At 47.4% G+C, this 23,900-nt stretch overlaps 1 protein-coding gene and 1 pseudogene across 1 annotated transcript in view; one reads left to right on the top strand and one right to left on the bottom strand.

Annotated features, from left to right (window-relative positions):
- Positions 1 to 23,900, bottom strand: part of ADD2 (adducin 2) — a 103,709-nt gene that overhangs the window by 46,413 nt on the left and 33,396 nt on the right. The gene's annotated exons all lie outside the window — the stretch shown is intronic.
- On the top strand, positions 17,092 to 18,306 carry LOC132531252 (kelch domain-containing protein 10-like; annotated as a pseudogene).

Genomic DNA, 23,900 nt, shown 5'->3' with positions numbered 1-23,900 from the left:
AGATGCTCCCACTGCTGCCGTGGGCACGGCCACCCCCTGGGTGGTGCCAGCCTCTGAAGCCCCAGGCCCCCAGCCCCACAGGTCAGCTCCAGACAAGGACAGCACGGCATTTGCTTCAAGCCCGAGACTTAAAGTCAGAGCCCAAACTCACCGATCCCTGAATGAAACTTCCAGAAGTGAGGGAGGAGCTGGCCAAGGCCCTGCTGCTGTCACTTTGCAGAGTAAATGGAGACCGTTGAACAAGGGACCGGACCACACCCTGCCTGGTCTGTTCAGATAAAGAGAAAGCTCATGCCCCTGGGTGGTGGGATTACGGCTGGAGCTTATCAACAGCTTCTTCACGTACTTCTGAATTTTCCACGGTTCTGCATAAGGCATTAACTGCTGTGACCACTTAGGATGAAAATTGTTTCAAAGAAGAAAGGGCAAAGGAGGAAGGAGAGAGTCTCCCTCTGTCCATCTCCGGAGACCCCCTTGGCTGGAAGAATCCTTTAACCCCCTGACTGCTGCAGGCCTAAGAAGGAAGACATTATCCAATCCAAAAAATTGGGGCTGTTAAACCCAAATAGGTATTGGAGCCGTGCCCAGCCCTTCTCATCAGTGCTGCGGTGAAGGGCCCATCATCCTGGTTTTCAGGTGAGGAAACTGAGGCTCAGGAAATGGAGTGACTTGATCAGGACCACAGAGCTATTGGGAATCATCGCATTACCGAGCGATACATACATAGATCATTACAACACCGGGGGTGGGGGACAGTGCTCCAGTACAGGCTCGTGAACCATGGGGTTCCAGGGGGGTCTCAAGCTTGATGCACCAGCATGAGCTCTAACACACTTGCCAGGTATCCCTGCCACCAGTCACCAAACCACGCGGACCTCATGCGTTCAGTGAAATGAAAGGAAGGGGGATTCAGGAAACCCTGGTGATGCAGAGACAATCCTGAACCAGCAGGATGGCTGGGCTCAGCCTTCAGATACTCAGTCCTTTCAGTGAGGAGGTCAGCCAAACTTGCACACTATGTGGATGAAAGATCATCAAAAGGCCCATCTAATTGAACTGACACGTCCTCTGATTCACTGTTCCACACCTCAGGCTGTCCTAGAATCCAATCACAGGTACTTTTAAGCGGTCGTCTCATCTGCCTTTTGCCTTCAGGAAAGCCTGTACCCAAAAACCCATGGAGCCATATTTTGAAAAGCTTCACCTTGGTCAAATTCAAACACAAAACAGTCGATTCTGCTTTGGGGCCTAACCTGAGAGCATTTGTCCTTCATGTGGCAGGACCACTCTTGCCCCCAACTCCACCTCCAGCCAAGAAGTCCAGGGAACAGCTATTGGATGCTGTGTCCTCTATGTCTAATAGAATGAACCGTATCCTCGGCAGACGAGGTTTGTTGGCTATCAATCCTGCTTCTGCCAGGGACGCTGTCCCAAGATCTACAGAGCAAGGCGGACTGATATGCCCGGCCCCCAAACAGTATACATCCGTGTTCTGCTGAGGAGGCATCTTCCTCCTCTGTGAAACAGGACCATAATGTCATCAGGCAGAACCAGACTAGGATGAGAAGGCCAAACTTAAAAGACATCAAGAGGAGACAAAATGGAAATAGATCCATTACCTGGATTTCTGATTCACTGAGCCAATGAAAACATCCATGGCTGGAAGTGTTCTCCAGAAGGACTAGCACATAGTAAGTGCTCGACCAATCCCCGATATCCTCACTCCAAGAACCCTCCCAGATCTGCCTTTGGGATCTGCCCTGCATTTTCCCAATGCTGGGAGTAGAGAGATTTAAGGCAAGCAGAGAGAAAATTAAGAACTATTACAGGGAGTGGGGATGGGGTGGGATGGTAAATTACTCAAAAGGAGTCCAAAGCTATCTCATTACATTAAGAGCCCAGGGAGTTGGCTGTACCACGCAACATCGTCGCTAAGATCCAGGCTCTGGAGAGCATTAAGGGCCCAGGATCAAATCCCAGCTCTGCACCTTTCCAACGTTACTTAGTTTCTCTAAACCTCAGTTTCTTCATCTGTACAATGGAGACAGGAATGGTACCTCCTCAGAGGATCATATGAGGCAATTTATGTAAGGACAGGCTCTGCACAGGGTCTGGCAGATAATAAGTGCTCAATAAATGTTACGTGCTACTATTCAATCAGTCCTCATGTGGTCTATGACAATGTAACAATTGAATCTTTAAATCACAGTCTGGACTCCATCTTGCCATCAAGCGTACATCTGGGCTGACTGCCCCATCAAATGTTCTCAAGGGAATGTCAAAGAATCTGTGAAACTGAGCTTAATACAATTACACCGGTTATGTCTGCTGCTGAATTTCTGTACTAAAGACACAGGTAGATTTGGGGCTGATTATGCATTTTTAAATGGTGGGCTCCACTTTTCCATCTGAGCAGGTAGTCTAGAGCTTCCACTGCTGCTTGCGCCAATGCTGAGAATGCCTGGACTGGGTGTGGGTTTTCCCAGCTAATTCTCTGACCCCCTCAACCCGACATTTACTGTAGGTACAAAAGGCTGTATCCAGTCATCACCATGCAAGCCAAGGCAGAAGATCATGAAGGGTATAAAGAGGAAGAAGGCAAGGGGAGATCCCACCCTCCGCATTCAAGGCAAGGGTAGTTAAAACAAACTAAATGAGGTTTCACATGCTGGTTAGTAGACAAATGGCACGTGTGAGCCCAAGGCAGGAGGCAGATCCAAAGTGCCAAGTGATGAAACCATATTAAATACTCATCTAAGTACCTTCTTTAATGATAAACACCCACGAGGCACTTAGCCATGCAGGCTGTCTCATGGAAACATGTACCTATACAGTGTTAAATGAAAAAGGTTTTGGGGTGGAATCTATATATATATTTTTTTTTTTTTAAGTGCCCGCTATGCCCGGGCACTGTACTTAGCACTGCCCTGCCGTAAGCCTGGCGTTCCAGAGCCCATGCTGTGCTGTGGGGGGAGGGACTGAGCAGCTGTGTGACCTTGGGCACTGTGGGCTTCATTTCTAAGTGGCGGCCACAGCAGTACCGCTCTCATGAGAATGTCTCACCTGCATTTCTGGGTGGCCTTTTCATGAGGGATTCAGAACTTGGCTCAGCTGCCAGCATCCTAATGAAACCATGCATCTGTCCAGGGCACATTTGCCTCTGCCCCCTCGTGCCCCCCACAAACACACACCATGCACGTGGGCCTTCAGAGCTCAAGCCCGGTTGTACGCTCCCTGGGCTGCTCACCCGGGCACACCAGGAGGTGGCCTGGTAACATCTCCCCTGTGGTTCTAGCCCCTCCTGGACTCTTGGATGTTGCTTCTGGCTCTCCTTGACTCGGAGCCCCATCTTGGGGTTGCAGGACTCAGCTCCGTGCCCTCCAGAGAGCTGAGCATCCAGCCTGGGCAGGTCCACAGAGAGAGTCCCCAACAATCCCTGCCCCGAGCAACGTCCCCGGCCACGGCTATGCATGTGGTCCTTTGACACAGATGGGAGGCACTGTGTCAGTCACTCGCTGCTGAGTAAGATGTGCTCCATCCTCCGGGCACCAACAAGTGGGGGTCCCCCGACCTCCAGGCACTGTGTGGTGGGTGCAGAAGGGCCCACACCGGATCTGGGCCTTCTTTGTGCCCAGCCTCCCTGGGCAGTGGGCCAAAGAGTCCTGGTGCTATCTCTCTCCTCCACCGCTTGAACCTTCCATAATTCCTGAAGCATTTAACAATGCTTCTGAATGGTGAAGCATATGGTAAAGAGCACAGATTCTGAGGCAGGCTGCCCGGTTTGTAGGCCAAGTTCAACTCTACTAGCTGTGAGAACTTAGGCGAGTTCCTGAACTACTCCGAGCTTCAGTTTCCTCATCCGTAAAGTGGGGGTGGTAATTACAGTAGCAGCCCTGAGGGGGTGTTGCAATCCAATGGATTCGTCCATGTGAAACATGTAGGGCAACATGTCGTAGAAAAGGCATCAGTAATGCTGGTACTATCTGGCAGTGTTCAGCAGTACGGCTAAATCAGTACGCCAGGCTGGACTAGCTGCGGAGGGTGAGCTACGGCAAGGGGCTGGAGGCATCTGCCTGGGAATGTTCCAGAGGGGTCTGCGGTGGGTTGAACAGTGGCCCCTCCCCTCAAAAAATAGGTCCATGTCCCAACTCCTAGAACCTGCGAATGGGACCTGATTTGGAAAACGGATCTTTACTGATGTAATTAAATTAAGAATCTCAAGATGAAATCATCCTGAGTTATCCTGAGGGGCCCTGAGTCCCATCACGACTGTCCTTACAAGCCACATGAAGATGGATGCAGAGATCTGAATGAGGCAGTCACAAGGCAAGGAAGACCAGGAGCCCCCAGAAGCTGGAAGGGGAAAGAAAAGATTCTCCCTTAGAGCTCTGGCGGGAGTTCAGCCCTGCTGGCGCCTTGATTTCACACTTGTGGCCTCCCCAGCTGTTTCAGGCTTCTCCGATCCTAAAATGCACACACTGCCTGAGGATCTTGCTGACCAGCAGACGCTGATTCAATCAGCGGGTCCGGAGTGAGGCTGAGATTGTGCATTTCTCAAAAGCTCCTGGGCGAGGCTGATACCGCTGGTCTACAGACCATGCTTTGAGCAGCAAGGGTATAAGAGCCTATTGTCATCAGCAGCACGACGATGGCAAAGGGGACCCCTAAAACCAAAAGTTCAGGATTTGTAGATGCAGCGAGCCACCATGCAGGACCACCGTGTGGCAGCGAAGGAGCCCAGCTTTCAGCTGCAGGGTGCAAGTCGTTGACCTCTGATGATACGTCTCCCTGGGCTTAGCCAATGCTTCTAAATTGAACAGCAGCTCACTGGGCCAGTGCTAATGGCTTCTGACTGCTCCAGTTCATCACTCTCTAAGAGGGTCAACCAAGAAGTGGTTTCATCTTTTTGGACGGAAAAAAACCAAAACAAAACACCAGATTATCTCTGGCTTACGAAGGGCCCAGAACAATTCCTGGAAGAATGGAAACTTCGATGACAGAATCCCAGTGCTCTAATTTCAATGAACTTGATGGAGACTTCTACATCAGTACTTTTTTTTTAATGTTTAATTATTTTCTTTATTTTTTTGTCTGTGTCGCATCTTAGTTGCGGCATGCGGGATCTTCGTTGAGGCATGCGGTATCTTTCGTTGTGGCGTGCGGGCTCTTCGTTGTGGCACATGGGCTCCTCTCTAGCTGTGGCATAAGGGTTTTCTCTCTCTAGTTGTGGTGTGCGGGCTCCAGAGCGCACGGGCTCTGTAGTTTGCGGCACGCGGGCTCTCTCGTTGAGGCGCGCTAGCTCAGTAGTGGTGGCGCGCGGGCTTAGCTGCCCCGTGGCACGTGGGATATTAGTTCCCCGACCAGGGATCGAACCCACGTCCCCTGCATTGGAAGGCGGATTCTTTGTCACTGGACCACCAGGGAAGTCCCTACATCAATACTTTTGCCATAATGTTTTTATGGAGTGAAAAGCACCTGGTCCAAAAAGAAGACAAGAGTGTGCCTCTAACATAGCCTGAGCTCTTCCATGACTGAGTACCTAGAAGCTCAGCTTGATAGACAAGAGAGGAAAGGCGGCTGCACGGATGCCCCAGATGACGGTGGGGGTGGAGGAACTTTACCCCATAAAAGAGCCTAGGTTTAAAACTGAAAACAAAAAAGACTGGTCCACCAAGTCCAATGTAAGAATAGGCAGAAGAAGATACAGATGTCCCTTGGCCTGAAATCTCCCCACATTCATTTCCCCACTCATCTCTTTCTCCAGCACTCGCTCCTTCAATCCAATCCACACCCATGGTTAGATGTCTAAAATGCTTCACAAAAACCATCCATGTCTTCTTGTCCGTAGCCAGATGGTCCCCAGGCTTTATGCCATGTACCAGCTCCCATGTACCAGCAGCACCGCCCTAGGAGAGCTTGAGTCCTCCTCTGCCTTCACTGGGAAAGAACGTGGGGATTGGTTTCCAGCACCTGCTGTGGGCTGGGGGCAGGGGGGTGGCACCACGCCATTTCGTTTTTGTTTTATTTTGCGGTACGCGGGCCTCTCACTGTTGCGGCCTCTCCCGTTGCGGAGCACAGGCTCTGGACGCGCAGGCTCAGCGGCCATGGCTCACGGGCCCAGCCGCTCCGCGGTATGTGGGATCTTCCCGGACCGGGGCGCGAACCCGCGTCCCCTGCATCGGCAGGCGGACTCCCAACCACTGCGCCACCAGGGAAGCCCGCCATGCCATTTCTTTCTGGACAGGCTTTCAAGCTCCTCACGTTGGCACTGAGGTGCCATCTTCCCGCTCCTACTACATGAAAGGCCCAGCCCAGCCCAACAGACAGGCCCTCCCTCTGCACCCCAACACAGCACATGCATCCCTGCCTCTGCAGCCTGGCTCAGGCCAGACCTCTCCTCTTCCCCTGGTCAAGGTCCTTCTATTCTCTCCCTCTTCTCAGCTCCAGGACCTCTCATTTGTCACCAAACTGGCATCTTTTCCAGCTATTGCTCATCTCTGTATATGTCAGGACAGAAATGACTAGCGCATGAGTGTCCCCAGCTCTTCCCCCACCACGGGCCTTCCTCCCTGACTGTCAAGAGCCTGCCTCACCTCCTCGGTTCTCTGGGCTTCGTAATGCAGAATGGACAGGAAGGGAAGTGGGGAGAGAACGAGAGGTAAGCCCTTCAAGGAAGCCGGACAGGAGAGCGCGTGAGGCCTGAGGGCAGCGGGCAGAGAAGCGTGGATTCAGGAGAAGCGTTGCCGTGCTCTGCACACTCCCCGTTTCACAGGAAATGCAAAACCTGGAGTTGTTACAAAGGGCTTCCGGTTACTTAGTCCGCCCTTGAGCCACAGCCGTGCTCTCGGTTCAGACCTCCTGGGACATGGCTGTGTGAGTGTCCTATTCCCAGCCTGGCGGAAGGACCATTTCCTGCCCCTGTCTGCCAGGGACTGGGGTAGGTCCCAAGTGCAGGGCTGGGAGAACCCCTCACTTCACAGGTAAAGAACCTGAAGCCCAGAGTTGGGGGACTGTTAGCACCTCAAACTCCACTGCAGCTGACATCTGTGTGAGCGGTCTGTCCCGAGCTGAGGACAAAGCTAACACCACTTCCCTTCTTCAGGAAGAGAACACCTTAGGCAGGGGGATGTCCAGCCAATCCAGTCTGACAGCTACTGATTGAAGACACTCCATGAAAATGGTGCCTTGTGTGAAAATCCGTTAAACATTCTAGAAAAGCCTGATGTGGACACTGCCCTGTTGTGAATTATTTTATGAAGGGAAGCATCGTTTTGCACAGACAGTGACCATCACTGGTCATGGGTGAGGCCCTTTGACCCCTTTGCCTTTGGGTTCAGCTCTCCACCCACAGGTATGAACCCTTTTCTGTCTCCTCTTTCTCTTCCGTTCCCCCTCTTGTACCTACCCCTCATCCTCACACCCACAAACACCTTCCCTGAAGTCTTGCCACGTTTTCCCCCATAAAGGCAAGCCCAGCACAGAACAAGGCAGGTGTACCTTGAGAAGGTTTGTTTCTGATGCTGGGATGGGGAGTCTCATTAAAGACCAGTGTGGCCTTATTGGCCTGATCTTCCCATCGGCACACCCTTGAGGACACACTGAGCTTCTCTCTCTCATTGAACGTCAGAGTTAACAGGGACTTCAACAGCAGCTTGGCCTGGGCTGCTCCCAGCCTAACCATTTCTCAGCCTTCCCTGCCGACGCCTGCAGGCTCCACGTCATCCGGCTTCCTGCTGGGTTGGGGGCAGTAGGAGGCACTGACCCAAGATTTGTGGGGGGAAGATGCCAGAGTATTTCCTCCCTCATTCTCTGCCTCAAGCAGCATCCCCTCCATGGCCCCAGCTCTTGCCCCAGAGGCCCCCACGTTCCAGCTTCCACAGAGTGGCCCTGGCCCCTGGGCTGGGATGACACCCCCTCCTCCCCTTCTCCCTCCAGCTTCGAGGAAGACGAAACATCCCACTGGGGCTAACCTCGGGGCTACCTTCTCATACCCTATCTGTTTCAGCTCCTCCATTACTTGTGTAACTGTCCTGCATTCAATTCCCTCTGTCGACATACTTGAAGAAGTTCCTATTTTCCTTGTTAGACCCTGACTGATACACAGCCCAACCCTCCCCTCCCACGTCTTTAAACCTATGAGAAAACTGAGCCCAAGAGGGTAGGATGTGTCCAAAGAAAGACGCACTAATATTTAGTTGTCTGTGACTGGACTGGGTCTCCAGGCTCTGTCCTCCTCGCCTCTGCAGAATATGGCACGGGGTGCTTGCTTTTCACTTTCAAGCCCAAAGAGTCATGAGTCATTGGGATCAAGTGTGAAATACGTGACTTCCAAGATACAACCACAGTTGTAATTCGTTCACATTCTAAACACACCCTCTGGACATGAGGAGTGCTTTCAACCTCCACTGTGGGAGATGGAAACACATCAATTAGAATAGCCCAGGAGGTAACCACAGCCAGGTCACCTCCTGCTTCCTGTGCCTCAGTTTCCATATCGAAGGGATTAAAAGTGACACAAAATGACCATTTCCAGAAGCATTTAAACACCTCTCTTAATATATGCAGCAAAATTCAACTCCTCAGATTTTTTTGGACCAGATGGTTTCTCAACTCTGCAAAGTAGGTTTAATTTAATAATTATTTAAATATGCCATATATTTTAAATACATAGAGCTTCTACTAATTAACACTTCATAATCTCTCCAGAGTCCCACAGGCAATTGTTACCACGTTTAACTGGTGAGAGATAGTGTCAAGAAAATGAACCCTATTTCCTTTCCTAATAGCAGCCCGTGAATAGTCTATGTGCAGTATCTCGTCTCTTCTGCCCGTGTGAACGCAGTGGCGGGAAAAGACGAGTGTGACCCCCTGGGGTTGGATGATGGGGACATGTGAGCAGAGCATCACCTCAGGTTCTCTGAACAATGATGTTCTTCAAAAGGGCCGATGGGGCCACGATTCGTTACACAGATGCACCTAAGGTAAACAGGGACCTGACAAGCAGACACAGACATACGTGCACCTAGGTAGACGCAAACACAGCACTTGTATGAAGAACCCAGTCACAGGGCAAAATGAGGCCAGTTTGTGTAAGCCTGAGAGGCAGGGCAGACTAAACCCAGGCGCAGAGTGGGAGCGAGGGGCGCTCTTCCCCCAGATCTCACCAGGCTGCCTAAACATCCTTACCCTACTCCTCTGTACCTGAAGTTCCATCATTTAGAGGTTTATTTGCCTAATATGTCTTCTCCTTTGAAAGGCCATCCCTCTTGGGACATTCAATTGGATATTGGTCCTTTCTACCGATTCATCACTGTGACCTAATGAGCGAGCTGTCTTCCTGGGGCTTTGCAGACATCCAGGGCTCATAGGCCCCCAAGGAGGACATGGCACACTTAGGGGTGCCCACTGGGAGGATGCAGGCTGCCTTACTTTATTGTAAAAGGGACCCTGAGCACCTGGGAGTGGAGAAAAAGGGGTACCTAGGAGTTGCTGGGGCACCGAAAAGGGAGGGAGGCGGGAACGTCTGCGTACCCAGGGCTCTGTCTAGGACAGGCTCCCACCCCCCATGCTCATTACAGCCTCAGGATGCTGCTTCTCTGGGGGAAAAGGAAAAGATGCGAGCAAAAGGTCGACAATGCAACCGGGGATAAAAATGACAGGAAAGACTGCGTGTGATGGAAGAAAAGCTCATTGTGTGGAAACTTCTTTCTTGAAAATCTAAAAATAAAGACCTAGAACAGGCTTCCACCTGTCACGATACTGGAAGTTCTCAGAGGGAAGCCCTGCCTGGTTTTGTTCCACACTGTATTCCAGCACCTAGAACGGTGCCTGAGAGACCGGAGGCGCTCTATAGGAATTGGTTACGTGAATGAGGTGGGACAGACCAACACACAACGGGAGCTCTTCCAGGCCTTCCAATCCCATGTCTGAAGGCCCACCGACCATCCATGGCTGCTCCGTCTCTTGCTGGAGTTATGGATGGCTCTGGGGAAGAGGAAGCCCACTCTGCAGACCCCTACAGAGACGTATGCTGAGCTCTGCTGGTTTTCTCATGTCCCCCTGGGTCTCTGCGTTCATTAGGCAGCAACTGCTACGTGGCCAGCCCACCTGTCCCATCCAGCAGCCCAGGCATCTTCCTGCTGACGCCCACCCCAGGAGGTGGATGCTGCACCAACCAAACTTACATTTCCCTGAACCAAACCTGTGGTTCAACGGGCGGCAGGCTCTGCACCAGCAGAGACTGATGGGAAATTCTTGGGAGTATTTTCCACCTTTCATTTTTGAGGCACCACAGGAAAGATAAAACTCCTGATATTCTGTTAGACCCAGGGCCCCAAGGTGATGTTTATGGCCATATCTTCAATCTCCCCCTCCCTTCATTGGGTTCAGAGGATTACGTGGCACAGGTGGTAGGTGAGGACGTGGCCGTGATTCTGGAGGAAGGTAGAACAAGGTTAATGCTTTGTAACTACGAAGCAGTACAAAAATATATAGCATGAAGACTACGGATCTTTACAACTTGCAAACCTCTTTTGTCAATCAATCAAAAACAGCACTGGATTTAGCCAGAGACACTACCTAAAGCCCCTCTACAAAAATCCAGATACACACAGAAGCGTCTCGCTCAGGGCGAGGCTCACAGTAAGTTCTCAGTTAATTTCTGTGCGATCGAGAAACAATTGAACGCAATGTGTATCTGGCCCCATCGAGATCATATGTGTATGAAACAGAAAGCCTTCCTGATCCCTGGGTACACATGACGTGTACACCATACTGAGAAACCAGGGCGCTAAGTGGACGTTCCAGGGGCTGTGTCCTGGGGAAAGAGCACCGGACAGACTCAAGAGACCACAGGTCTGGTCCTGGATCTCCAACTAATTCACTCTGTGATCGACAGCAAGCCACTTAACTTCTCTGGGCTTCTGTTTTCCCAACTGTAAAATAAAGAGCGAGACAAGGCAGCCTCTGAAATTCCTGCCGGTTCAGAGGTGCTCTTTTGAGTCTGTGATTTGAACACAGGATTCTGATTTGCTTGGTCCATGCGGGGGAAGAGCTGAGACTGGAAACACAGCCCCCTGGGCTCACCCCCTCCGCAGTCATCCTCAGGTGGCCCTCAGGGATGTGGGAGGTGAGGCCAGAGAGGAGGACCCTTTGTCATCTAGAGTTAGAGCAACATGGGCCCAGGGCCAGGCAGGTTGCCTCCAAACAAAGAACTCAGCCTAGGGAGAGCCCACTGTTTGCATGGGGGAGGTAATGTCTTTCCTTTGGGGAGATGAAGGAAACAAAGGAGCTTGGCAGAGGGCTTTGAAGGCCACAGCTCATCCCCTGGCTCCTGGGGGAGGGGTCCGGCAGGAGTTAATTTGAGCCACAGAGCTGGGAACCTCACGAGAGGAAAGAGTCCCTGAAACGCCTCATGGAGAAGTACGGGCTTCAGACCTCCCTCTCTCACAATCCGCCTTCCTCTGTTAATTAATTCCCATCTTGTCACAGTCACTCTTGGCCCATAAGTCCCGCTTACAATCTCCCATCTATATTACCTGGCATTCAAGAATTCCAGGCACTGACAGACACACAAAAAATAAGACACATTTGAACAAATGAGCAGCTTTGATAAGCTCAGGGTCCAAGGGCCACCTTTATTCGATCTGCCATCAGCTACAATTTTGCAAATTCTTCTCTGAGGTTTTTTGGCAGCAGACGTTGCTTCTTGCAGGAGATGTGAAATCGCTGCTGGCATGCTCCTCCCCTGCCATCCACAGACTGCTTTTTAAAGAGACTTTAATAATGCATAGGAAGGGCAGGGCGGTGCATGAATTAAACACCAAGCCTCCACCAAGATGAGATGTGCTGCTTGAAATCAGGCTGGTGAGCGAAGCAAATGGACCCGCTTTTAGCCTGAGTCCTCTGGTTTGCATCAAGAACGGGAGTTTGGATCCCAAAGCCTTTTCTGAGGATGCCATCTGACAAGTGTAGGTTTGAGCCAACATCAGCTTGTCAGGAGCCGATTTTCATTTCCTCCCAGCAGCCTGGCCACACAAATCATTGCTAGCTGGACAGACAAGAAATGCTTTTCATTTAGCCTTCAAGAGTTCTAGGGGTGAATACATATTTGACTGACGTGTCAAAAAGTTATCAAAGAGGTGTTGCAAGTCTGGTAAGATATGTCAAGGATCAGAGGCAATGCAGTGGAAAGGAAGGGAAGATTCTATATCTGGATTCCCAATGTGCAAATTACGTAACTGATGTTACTGTGCCACCTGGGAAGTTGTTAATATTGTTAATAATACAGTAAGAGTTGGCAAGTTTTAAGCAATGGGCTGCTACTTTGATAAAGAAAGGATCGCCTTTCTAGTCCCCAAGTCCCTGTACTTTCCACCCACACACCCACACACACACACACATACGCACAAAACCCACCCCCAGGAGCAGATGAGCAGACTTCATCCCTGTTGTCAAGGAAACCAGTCTGTTCTGAGCTCTAGATTTAGAAAGCCTGGGCCTGGCCTCAGCAGTGCCTTCTGCCCACTTCTGATGGGCCTGCCGTCTCTCCCCCACCAGGGACACCCTTCCACAAAGTTGCTAGCATTGACCTGTAGAGCTGGTGCTCCATGGACAGACAGGCCAAACCGGCCTGCTGGCAGCTGTACAGGCCACATGAACAAATCCATGTGAAAAAATGGGTTTATCCACATGGAAAGGGAGAGGACAATTGCCAAGGGCCTGGGACAAGTGCCAAGTGATTGACCCACGTTACCAGGAATGGCTTCGGGAAACAGGATCAACCACCCAAAGCCAGCCCAGCACTTCTCCCTCCAAAACATCTACCCCCATGCTTCTCCAAACAGGAGGGTCACCCCACTGGCGTCCACCAATGGTTCAAACCTGGTGCTCCCCCTGAGGCAGGGAGGGGGGTCCAGGGAAGCCATTTGGGGTAGGGGGACGGGGTAAAATGCTCCCAGGTGGTTGGGGGCATTTGGAGAGTCAGAGATAGGACAAGGGTCTGGGAGGAGGGGAGAGAACCTCAATATTGCTGCCACCATGAGAGGGGGTGTCTGAGATGCAAAGGAAACAGGGAAAGACAGGAGGGAACCGGCTGCTGGCAGGAGGGGGAAGAGGACCACAGCATGTTAGGGATGTTCTCTGTGAGAAGCAAGCATGGGGGATAAATTAAAGGGCCCTGAGGTGACATCTGCTAAGGACGGCCTTACCCAAAAAACAACCCATGTGCTTGATCCTCTGAACTCTCTGAGCCAACACTGTGTCAGTACCCCTTTCAGAAGTGAGCACCTCAGAAGACCTATATAGACATTTCTCCAAAGAAGACATATAGATGGCCAATAGGCACATGAAAAGATGCTCATCATCGCTTATTATTAGAGAAATGCAAATCAAAACTACAATGAGGTACCACCTTACACCGGTCAGAATGGCCATCATTAAAAAGTCTACAAACAATAAATGCTGGAGAGGGTGTGGAGAAAAGGGAACCATCCTTTGCTGTTGGTGGGAATGTAAATTGGTACAGCCACTGTGGAGAACAGTATGAAGTTTCCTCAGAAAAACTAAAAATAGAGCTCGCATATGATCCAGCAATCCCACTTCTGGGCATATACCCAGACAAAACTATAATTTGAAAAGATACATGCAGCCCAATGTTCATTGCAGCACTATTTATAATAGCCAAGACATGGAAGCAACTTAAGTGTCTATCAACAGCTGAATGGATAAAGAAGGCGTGTGGTGTGTGTGTGTATGTGTGTGCGTGTGTGTGTGTGTGTGTGTGTATATACACACACATATATATATACACACATATATATATACATATATATATATATACATATATATATATATACACACACACACAATGGAATATTACTCAGCCATAAAAAGAATGAAATAATGCCACTTGCAGCTACATGGATGGACCTAGAGATTATCATACTAAGTGAAGTAAGTCAGAAAGAGAAAGACAAATAACATATGATATCACTTATATGTGGAATCTAAAATATGACACAAATGAACCTATCTATGAAACAGAAACAGACTCACAGACAGAGAAAACAGACTTGTGGTTGTGGGGTGGGGAGGGATGGATTGGGAGTTCGGAGCTAGCAGATGCAAACTATTATATATAGAACGGATAAACTACAAGGTTCTATTGTATGGCACAGGGAACTATCAATACATTCAATATCCTGTGATAAACCATAATGGAAAAGAATATGAAAAAGAATATATATATTATATAATATCTATATAGAATATATAGATATATAATATATATAACTGAATCACTTTGCTGTACACCAGAAACTAACACAACGTTATAAACCAACTAGACTTCAATTTTAGAAACAGGAAGTGAGCAGCCTCCACCTTGAACTATACCTTCTGGATACACGGTTTATCTGCCTTTTTAAACCAAGATCCTTGAGGGGTCCATTTCTGACCCATCTCTCCATCCTCCACAGCCCTGGAAGGACAGCTTGCACAAACTAGGACTGATGAGGGTCTGCTGAGTTTTCATGAATGAATGAATTCTTACTCTAGATCTTGTGAAATTCCCTACCCAAAATGTTCACAATTTTGAGGTGATTATAAGAAGAATTTTATCATTTCTATCCCTAGAGTTCAGAGTATTAGTTGGGTTTTCATTTCTAGCGGTGCTTTATCCGACTGCCCCAATTATTGCAATTGCTTTATTGTTCTGAACAGTGATGGTGATGGTACTGATTCTTGTCAGCATAGGGAAGCTACAGTGAGACACCTGCCTCTATTCCCCACTCGTCATCACAGAAGCCAGAAGAACAGGCCTATGGCAGATCTAATAAAGATGACCCTTGCGCCGTGGCATACAAAAGCAGCTAACTTATTCAAATGTGTCTGCCTGACCAGTCATGCCTTCCCTCCTCAGGACGGTACAAGATGGCAAGGGAAGAAGCTGTGTGCGCGAAACCAGTGTCTTCTTCAGCTGCCAGGGGAGCAGAAAGGCTGAGAACAGTCAGATGGTGATGATTTCTGTCCCATCACCCAAGAAAGACTATGTCAGGAGGAAGGAACATAGGACAGGCACGAAGGTATCAAGGAGAGTGTCACGTGGGGCAGTAGTTGGATTGAAGGTGGGCCAGCTGGGCACACACCTGGAGCACCCATCATCAAGAAGCATTACAGTATCACTATTGTCATATATGTAGAGGTACAGTGCCAGGTTTAACCAGGTGTTCCTAGAAACAGCACCAGTTAACTCGGATTTCCGTACATGACTCCTCACATTATGGTGAAACGTAAACTGATTCTGCTCCCCTGGAGCAGACAGAAGACTTAGGGCAGCTCCTTGACTGTGCTGACCTACAATTTTTAAGTATTTTTGTAAAATGCCCCTCCAGCTCTCATGGTAGAAGCATGACAGTCCCCTGAAGTCTGTCACCACATTCAGCTAAAATTTCTAAATTAAAGACAGGATGGAGTGCTCTGTACTGAGATAAGCTATTTAGCTTATTATATAACTTCTAGAACTTTTCATATGCCTTTTGAGAAGCTGCCCAGTTCAGAAAATCTTATGAGTGTTTTCTTTATTTGGGACATGAGGAGAATTTATTTCTCCTCACTCCTCCTTTATATAAAAGTTAAATGAATACTTAAATAATATCAACTTGGAGGGAGGCAGAATCATTAGTCCATCGGGGATGCTCACAAAGTACAATTCAGGAGAGAGACCACCCCTATCATAAAAAGGATACTTCAGGCTTCATACTGTTTGGAAACATTGAATTCATCCAAGTTCCCCTGCTCTGATTCCATCTCCCTAAGAATTCTTGCGATTGTGATTCAGCTCCTCAAATCCATGTGAGGCCAAAAGAGAGCACGTTCTGGCAAACACACCACAGATCGCCTCTGATTTTCACTACCACTCTTCAGAGTGAAAATTATTATCCCCACTTTACAGAAAAGGAAACTGAGGCCCAGAGAGTTTAAGTGAGTTGCCCGGGAACACCACAGCTAATAAGTGGCAGAACTGAACACTGGACCTGCATTCATCTGATTCCAGAGTCCAGGATCCTACAAGGCCTCCAATTGTTTCTACAGCTCCTTTACTTATTTACTTTCTAAATTAACACCATTTGTGAGACTTATCTGTAAATGAAAACAAGAATCCAGTAAGGGAAGACCAGGGTTTTTTAAATGATTACAAATATTTGAAGAAATTCCACTTTAGGATGGTATCTGGCTAGTGATCCGTAACTCACCCTCCCCCAACTTTTCACTAAAAACCAATGTCAACTCACATACAAAATCAGATGATAACTTATAAGAACTCCAAAAATGAAGGCTGACAATTAGACTAGAGCTCAAACAATGGATGAATATTTACTTGTCACAAGATCTGTGAGATTGAAGGAGAGGCACAAAGAGTGACTGATATGGGCACTTGTCTTTCTCCCCTGCAGGACAGAAAGCTCATTAGGTGGAAGGTGAGGCCTTATTCCTCCCCAACTAAATGCCTCCCCTCAGGGTCTATACTCTCCAGAAAATTTAGCAAACTTCCCACTATGATGTGGAAGGTGCTCCTCCAGTGGCCAGAGCCATTTCACACACATATCACCCCTGTGAGCATCTCTCATGCTACATCTGTACCAGGTTTGCAGTGTCAGTCATGCAACACGGCCAGGACAGACATGGATTCCCATGCTATGTTGCGCCCAGAGATTTGAAGACACTAATGTAAAGTGGTTATGACAGGATAGGTGTGGGAATGTCAAAAAAAATCCACCTCTAGACTACTCATAAAAAGTTATGTGGGGGGCTTCCCTGGTGGCGCAGTGGTTGAGGGTCCGCCTGCCGATGCAGGGGACACGGGTTCGTGCCCCGGTCCGGGAAGATCCCACATGCCGTGGAGCGGCTGGGCCCGTGAGCCAGGGCCGCTGAGCCTGCGCGTCCGGAGCCTGTGCTCCGCAACGGGAGAGGCCACAACAGTGAGAGGCCCGCGTAACGCAAAAAAAAAAAAAATTATGTGGGGTCTCTTGAGGAACCCAGGAAGGAGGCTCAGGGCTGCCGCTACCGGGTTGCAGCAGTCGTTAGCAGATCATGAACTGCCGGAGGGGAGGAGGCGCCGCAGGCGGCGGCGGCGGCGGAGACAGCGGGGCCGGCGGGGGGCATTGCGGGCAGCGGGGGTCGGGGAGCCGGCCAGCTCAACCGCTTCGTGCAACTCTCCGGGCGGTCGCACCCGCCAGGCCACAGACCTCCACCAGCACGAGGCGGACATCGTTGTGTGGCAGCTAATACCAATCTATGTGTTTGGAGGTTACAACCCAGGTTATGATGAATCAGGAGGGCCAGATCATGAAGACTATCCTCTCTTCAAGGAACTTTGGAGGTATCATTTTGCTACAGGAGTATGGCATCAGATGGGCACAGATGGCTACATGACCCGAGCATTGGCATCTATGTCACTCGTGCTGCATGGAAACAACCTGTTAGTGTTTGGAGGAACAGGCGTCCCATTTGGTGAGAGCAATGGCAATGACGTCCATGTCTGTAACGTGAAGTATAAGAGATGGGCTTTACTCAGCTGTCCGGGGAAGAAACCCAGTCGTATATATGAACAGGACATGACTATCATCAATGGCTCCCCTTATGGCTTTGGAGGGACAACTGGCTATATTTACAGCACAGACCTGCACAAATTAGATCTCAGTACCAGAGAGTGGACACAACTGAAACCAAACAACCTATCCTGTGATCCACCAGAAGAGAGATACAGACATGAAATTACACATGATGGGCAGAGGATTTACATCTTGGGAGGCGGTACTTCTTGGACAGCTTATTCCTTAAACAAGATTCATGCATACAACCTTGAAATGAATGCATGGGAGGAAATTGCAACAAAACCCCATGAAAAAATAAGCTTTCCTGCAGCCCGAAAATGTCACAGTTGTGTTCAGATAAAAAATGATGTGCTTATTTGCGGGGGCTATAATGAAGTGATCCTGGGAGATATCTGGAAGCTGAATCTGCAGACTTTTCAATGGGTAAAGCTCCCAGCTACCATGCCAGAGCCAGTTTATTTTCGTTGCAGCTGTTACACCAGCTGGTTGCACGTACGTTCATGGAGGAGTGGTGAATATCCACGCAAATAAACGGACGGGGTCGTTGTTTAAGGTCTGGCTGGTGGTTCCTAGCCTGCTGGAACTGGCGTGGGAGAAGCTGCTTGAGGCCTCCCCCAGCCTAGCAAACCTCTCCCGGACACAGCTTCTGCACCTTGGACTCACACAGGGACTCATCGAGCGCTTGAAATGAGGATTTCTGGACTGTTCATTGATACTGGAAATGGTAATTTAAAGAGACTCCTTTATTTATGGGCAGTGTAGAATGTGCTACAGAGAGGATTGGTTACCCGATCAAGGCCTTATTCAGAAAATACATCAGATGCCTTTCTGTAAATTGTTTTAAATTTATGGAATCTCACTTTCCCTTGTGCTTTTTTCTTTGCTTCTCTCCCTTCTGCCCCAATACACACACACAGACTCACGTACTCACATACTCCCTCTTCCTTGATGGAGTTGAGGGCAAGTCTGAAAGTACCTTAATAATGTGACGAATCAAGATAAGATAAAGAAAAATTTAAAGGAACTCTATAAACATATGACCCTTTCAGGCAGTGCTCTATCAATTAAAGCAACATCATCAACAAAAATAAAATTTAAAAAATTAAATCCAGCAACAACAACAAGAAGTTTGGGGGATAGAACAAGAAGGCTAACCTTGAGACTTGCAGATTATAGGGAAAGCTAGATGTTTAACTTCCTGTTTTCAAAGGTACATCTAATTGAGTAGCTGCATCTAATGGCAGCAGTGGTTGATATCTTGCTGCCTAGGTACCCAAACCGATCCTTTGACTTTGGAGAAAAGTTAAGCAGCTCAGCAGCTCTTGATTAGTGATTTCTTTTCTCATCCTTACGGTACCAGCAGTGGTTAGAGTTGACTTGTCTAAAGACTTTACTGTGTGTTGTAGCTGTGCTGTTTGTCGTTGCCCTTAGAAATTATGGCACCAACAACATGTCAAATCAAGAAATTTATGGTGGTCACAGTTCTTCGTTCTGGGCAGTTTTGAAATTCTCCTACGCTTATTAATGGTTTCAAGTATCTTTGTGACTTCATTGTGGGGAATTGCAGACCCCAAGTGTGTGACATAGATGCTGTGGGACATAAATGTAAGTTCGTGAGAAGCCAGAGTAGAGCAGGGCAGGGAGGGCTTCTGCTCTGGGCTGTGAGCTTTGACTGTCATCTTGGCCATTTCCTTTCAGAACTGTTTCTTTTCTCACTCTGGGCCGTGCGCCTGCCATATTCTCAGGCAATGGGTTTTATCTCTAGAAAGCCAATTGGCCCTTGATATTTCTCTTCGCTTTTTGCCTCGTTTTCTGTCTGCTTGAATGTGCATGGTGCTGTGAGTAATTGCCTAGTAACTGGAAAAAGGTCTTGGGGAAGAGCCACAGGTCATTCTTCCTGATGAACTAAGTATCATTTTAAAAACTAGCATGAGGAAGGAATGCAACTGAGGATGATTCACTTTGGTGGGAAATTTTAGTTCTGGTTTGTTTTGCGTTGTATTTTAATTCTAAAAAAGAAATGACCTAAATGTTCTAAAAAAGAAATGACCTAAATGATTGCTTTGCCATCAGGCTGCTAGAGTGGTCACTGAGACATAGCAGCTGGAAGTCCTTCGGTGTATGAAAGGTGCTAAGGGTGTGCAGGAGGGCACAGTGCTGATCACCCCGTTGGTTACATCATAACAGGAGTCTCAGATGGGAGACTAGGGACATGTTTTTGCTTTAAGTGCCTCTTTTTCGCTTAGCTTTTAAAATTATTCTTCTTTTTCCTTTGTCCCAGAAGGGAATCTCTTAGGCTCATGTGTGGATTTAAAATCACCCTTGAGTTATGGCTAAAAAGTTACCATCTAGTGTTCAGTTCTGGGGAAGAGAAAAATGTGGCCCCTAGACTTGGACTCCTAACTTCCAGGCCTTATTATAACCTCCCGTCCATGTGGGGTTGATTTCGCAGAGCCTGTGTTCTGCAAGGTCTCGTAACAACCTTTCATCTGTGAGTTTGGGTCCTTTTGGGGGAGTGAGGGGCTAGGGGAGAGGCAGGAAAAGAAGCAACTCCTCTAGAGACCCATCCTCCTGTTGCCATGACCAGTCAGGCCTGTAACGTCTTACCACCCACTGCTAGGCTGTTCCAATGAGGAGCTGTCTCCAGAGCAAGTCAGTCTGAGCAGCTCCATTAGTTCAAAACAAAGCTTTGCTGTGCGTGACTCCAATCTAGTCTCTGGAAGTTTTGGGGGAAACTATCCATAATTAAACAAGTCACACTCCCCTGGGTGGCAAAAGGATCTGTGTCCTGGATTGATAGGGACCAAAGACTGAATGCTCAGCCTCTGTGCTTATCCTTCCATAGTCCTTGGGATATAAGCAGGTCTCTAGTTCTACGACCCCAGAGATCTGAAAGAGAGACCGGTTCAATCCACACTTGCTAGCATCCTTTTTAAAACCTTCTGAAGGTGGTCTTCTTTGAGGTAGACTTTGGAGGCCTGACATCCAAGACCTTGTGTGTAACATTTTCATAAAAGTACATATCCTTGGTCTAAAGTGTCTTCTTTTAATATGACACTGTGAAGATGATGTCGTGTGATCAGCTCTGAGGGCTATAGAACCACACATGTGCACGCGTTCTGGATGCCAAATGAGACGGTGTATATGATGACTTGAATGTAGATGACTAGAGTTTTATGTAGGGAGTCACCAGGCCTTTTAGTATATCCAAAACCAGCACTCTGAATTCCTGATACTGTTACTCGATTTAGGAAAGTCTATGCCTGCTGCTTCTCTGCCTCTTTGAGGTACTCCCAGCCATCTTACTGCAGTCCTGTAAGTTTAAGTGCAATATATAGAAACACGTATGGATATATACAGGTTATATATAAGGTGTGACTATAAAGCAGGTAGACTACTAGTTTGTATCTGTCTTGGGGAAGCCAGCTCGTTACTTGAGAGTCAAATTATACCAAAACTTTGAGATGTGATTGGCTGGCTTAGGCCAACTCTTGGTAAAGCTGGACTTCCAAGTCCAGTGCCTCCTTACTCCAACTCTTAGAGATTTATTGTTTCTTGGGTTTGTTAAAATTGAGACTTTTCCCCAGTCATCTTTGTACTATCTCATGTTGGCATACCTTACATTTCTTTGCCTAGGAACAAGGAAGTCTACCTGTAAGGAGTTTTCTAAATGGAGAATTAAAACCTAATATTTAATACTATCAGTTCTCCCACGTGTATACTAATTTATCTGTGAAAGTAATACTTTATTAAATGAAGAAAAATGATGCTTTCTTCATTTAATAAAGTATTTTCCATATTCCGGAAAATCTATAAACCAGTACAGAATAGATTGAAATTTTAACTGTTCAGGGGCCAAACTGAAACCCTTGCTACTGGCAAATCTTTTTTCAGGGCCCTGGTGACATGATGTAAAAATTTTCTCTAAGCTATTCATGTCCATTACATAGTTAGATTTAAAAATATAATAATAAACATTAACATTTCTAAGCAAAAGTGTATTAACAGTGACCTTTCGTTACCCAGAGTAAAGCACAGTTAATTGAAATCCATAGATAATCAGTGTTTTAACTTATCTATCAAACAATTGATTCATTTATAGTTCTTCCTTCTCCCTACCCTTTCCCACAAGCACCTCCTTTTCAATGGAGTGGGGCTAACGCGTAGTTAGAAATTGAAAAGCAGGAATCACAGAGGGGTTAGAAACCAGCAAACATATAAGCAGCCCAGTTAGCTGTAGGCAGTCAACCTGATGACAGCGGTTAATGGTGAGTTTAGATGTCACTCTTCACTCTTCTGCTTTGGCATAGTCTCCTGCCCTGAGTTCTAAGCTGTCTCTCCTATAACCACCAAAGAACTCTTAGCACATATTGGAAGAAAAAAGCTGTGTATGATGCAGAGGAAATCCCATCATTTGGATACATTTCTTTGGCTCTTTGCAAATACTTGCTTTTCCACTATTCTTTTTTTTTTTTTTTTTTTTTTTTTTTTTGGAGTATGCGGGCCTCTCACTGTTGTGGCCTCTCCCGTTGCGGAGCACAGGCTCAGCAGCCATGGCTCACGGGCCCAGCCGCTCTGTGGCATGTGGGATCCTCCCGGACCGGGGCACGAACCCATGTCCCCTGCATCGGCAGGCGGACTCTCAACCACCGCGCCACCAGGGAAGCCCAGCCAGCTAATTACTTTTAGTCATGTTGTATGACTTCATCAAATACATATCTTTTTTCCTTTTTTTTAGATCTGCATAAGATTTATTGATCAGATTGTTTTAGAAAACCAACAGCAAAACACTGACAAGATACATAAATACAGATTGGACATTTTAGGGTAAATTCACTATATTTCCTACCTGCTTGTAGGAAACCAGATAAGGTGGGAAAAGCTGTCCTGAACATATGGCATGCACACCAGAGCGCAAAAGGACTTCCACACTATTTAACAGGACTGTGGCAAATAGTTTTAAAGTAAGGCAAGCATCGTGTGTGGCCTAAGCATACCCTGTACCAAGAGCTAAGCCCAGGCTCGCCTCAGAGACTGCATGTGAGTGAGGTTTCCCTTTCTTGCCAGTTCTTCCAGTAAAATCCTCATTGGCAGGTGCCTTTACAGGGAGATGCCTGGCGCTGTCCCTGCTCAGACTCTGTGTACAAGGAAGTGGCTTTAGAGAAAGTCAGTGTGTTTCTGATGCCTCCTTTGTATTCTAAATGTGAGAGGCCCACATACCACAAAAAAAAAAAAAAAAGGTAATTAGCTGGATAATTATGCACCAGGGAGAAATAAAGGTAAACAATCTATGAGTTGCAATATTTCTATCAAAAACAATAAAATTCAAGGTAAAAAACTCTAGATGATATAAAGATTATTTTATATTTGAAAAGAGTAATTCCCACAATGAAAATATCATATTTAACTATTATGCATCACATAACATAGTATTGGACTGTAGATATAAAGCAAAATCTATTGAGAATTGTTGAGAAAATAACAGGATCCCAATAATGATGGATGACATTAATATGCTTCTCAGTCATGACAAATTAAAGAGGCTAAAAAAATGGGCAAGGAGGTAAAGAACCTGAATAGGTTGATTAATTAAATTTAAGAGAATCCCTCACTACCCACGTCCTCACAGTACAAACTCAGGAACCCAATAGATTTAGATAGCAAGGTGTATACTGAACGTAACATTATAAAAAAGAATTTCACTGCAAGCATCTAGAGCAGAATAAAATGCCAGTTAAAACAAACATTTCAGCAGAGCTTTTCATTATTCTAAGAAAAGCATCATTTATTCAGGGAGATAGTGGAGAGGGTGGGTTGTTTTGTCTTGTTTTTTGGCCTAGGAAATTTTTTGATGGGACCCTTAGAAAATGAAAAGTGAGCTCCTGCCTCCCTTGCTGTGAAGTAATAAGAAATATATATACTAGTCAGTGCTTCCAGTTCCAACCTGGAGTGCCTAAAACCCTTGTAAATTTCCATAATAGGGGTGCTAGGAGTGACTTTTGTTCTAATATTTGGTCTTTGACCCAGAGCTCCTAAAACTCCTGTAACTTCCTAAGTGAGGGGGTGATAGACGCATCTTACACAGAGTTCCTAAATCCCTTGGAAGTTCCTAGATTATAGAAGCATCTTTTGTTCTGATGAGGTAACTGTTGGTAGGCTCCTGGTTGGGGGATGGTCACCAGAAAGACCAAGCTATGAGTAGAATCTTGGAACTTTCAGCCCCACCCTTTATCTTCTGGGGTGGGGAGAAGAGCTGGAGGTTGAGATAAGAATCAATCAATCATA

This window comes from Lagenorhynchus albirostris, chromosome 13 (genome assembly GCF_949774975.1).
Source record: "Lagenorhynchus albirostris chromosome 13, mLagAlb1.1, whole genome shotgun sequence".
NCBI lineage: Eukaryota > Metazoa > Chordata > Mammalia > Artiodactyla > Delphinidae > Lagenorhynchus > Lagenorhynchus albirostris.
The sequence above is the reverse complement of the archived record's forward strand: the minus strand, read 5'-3'. Positions and strand labels throughout refer to the sequence as shown.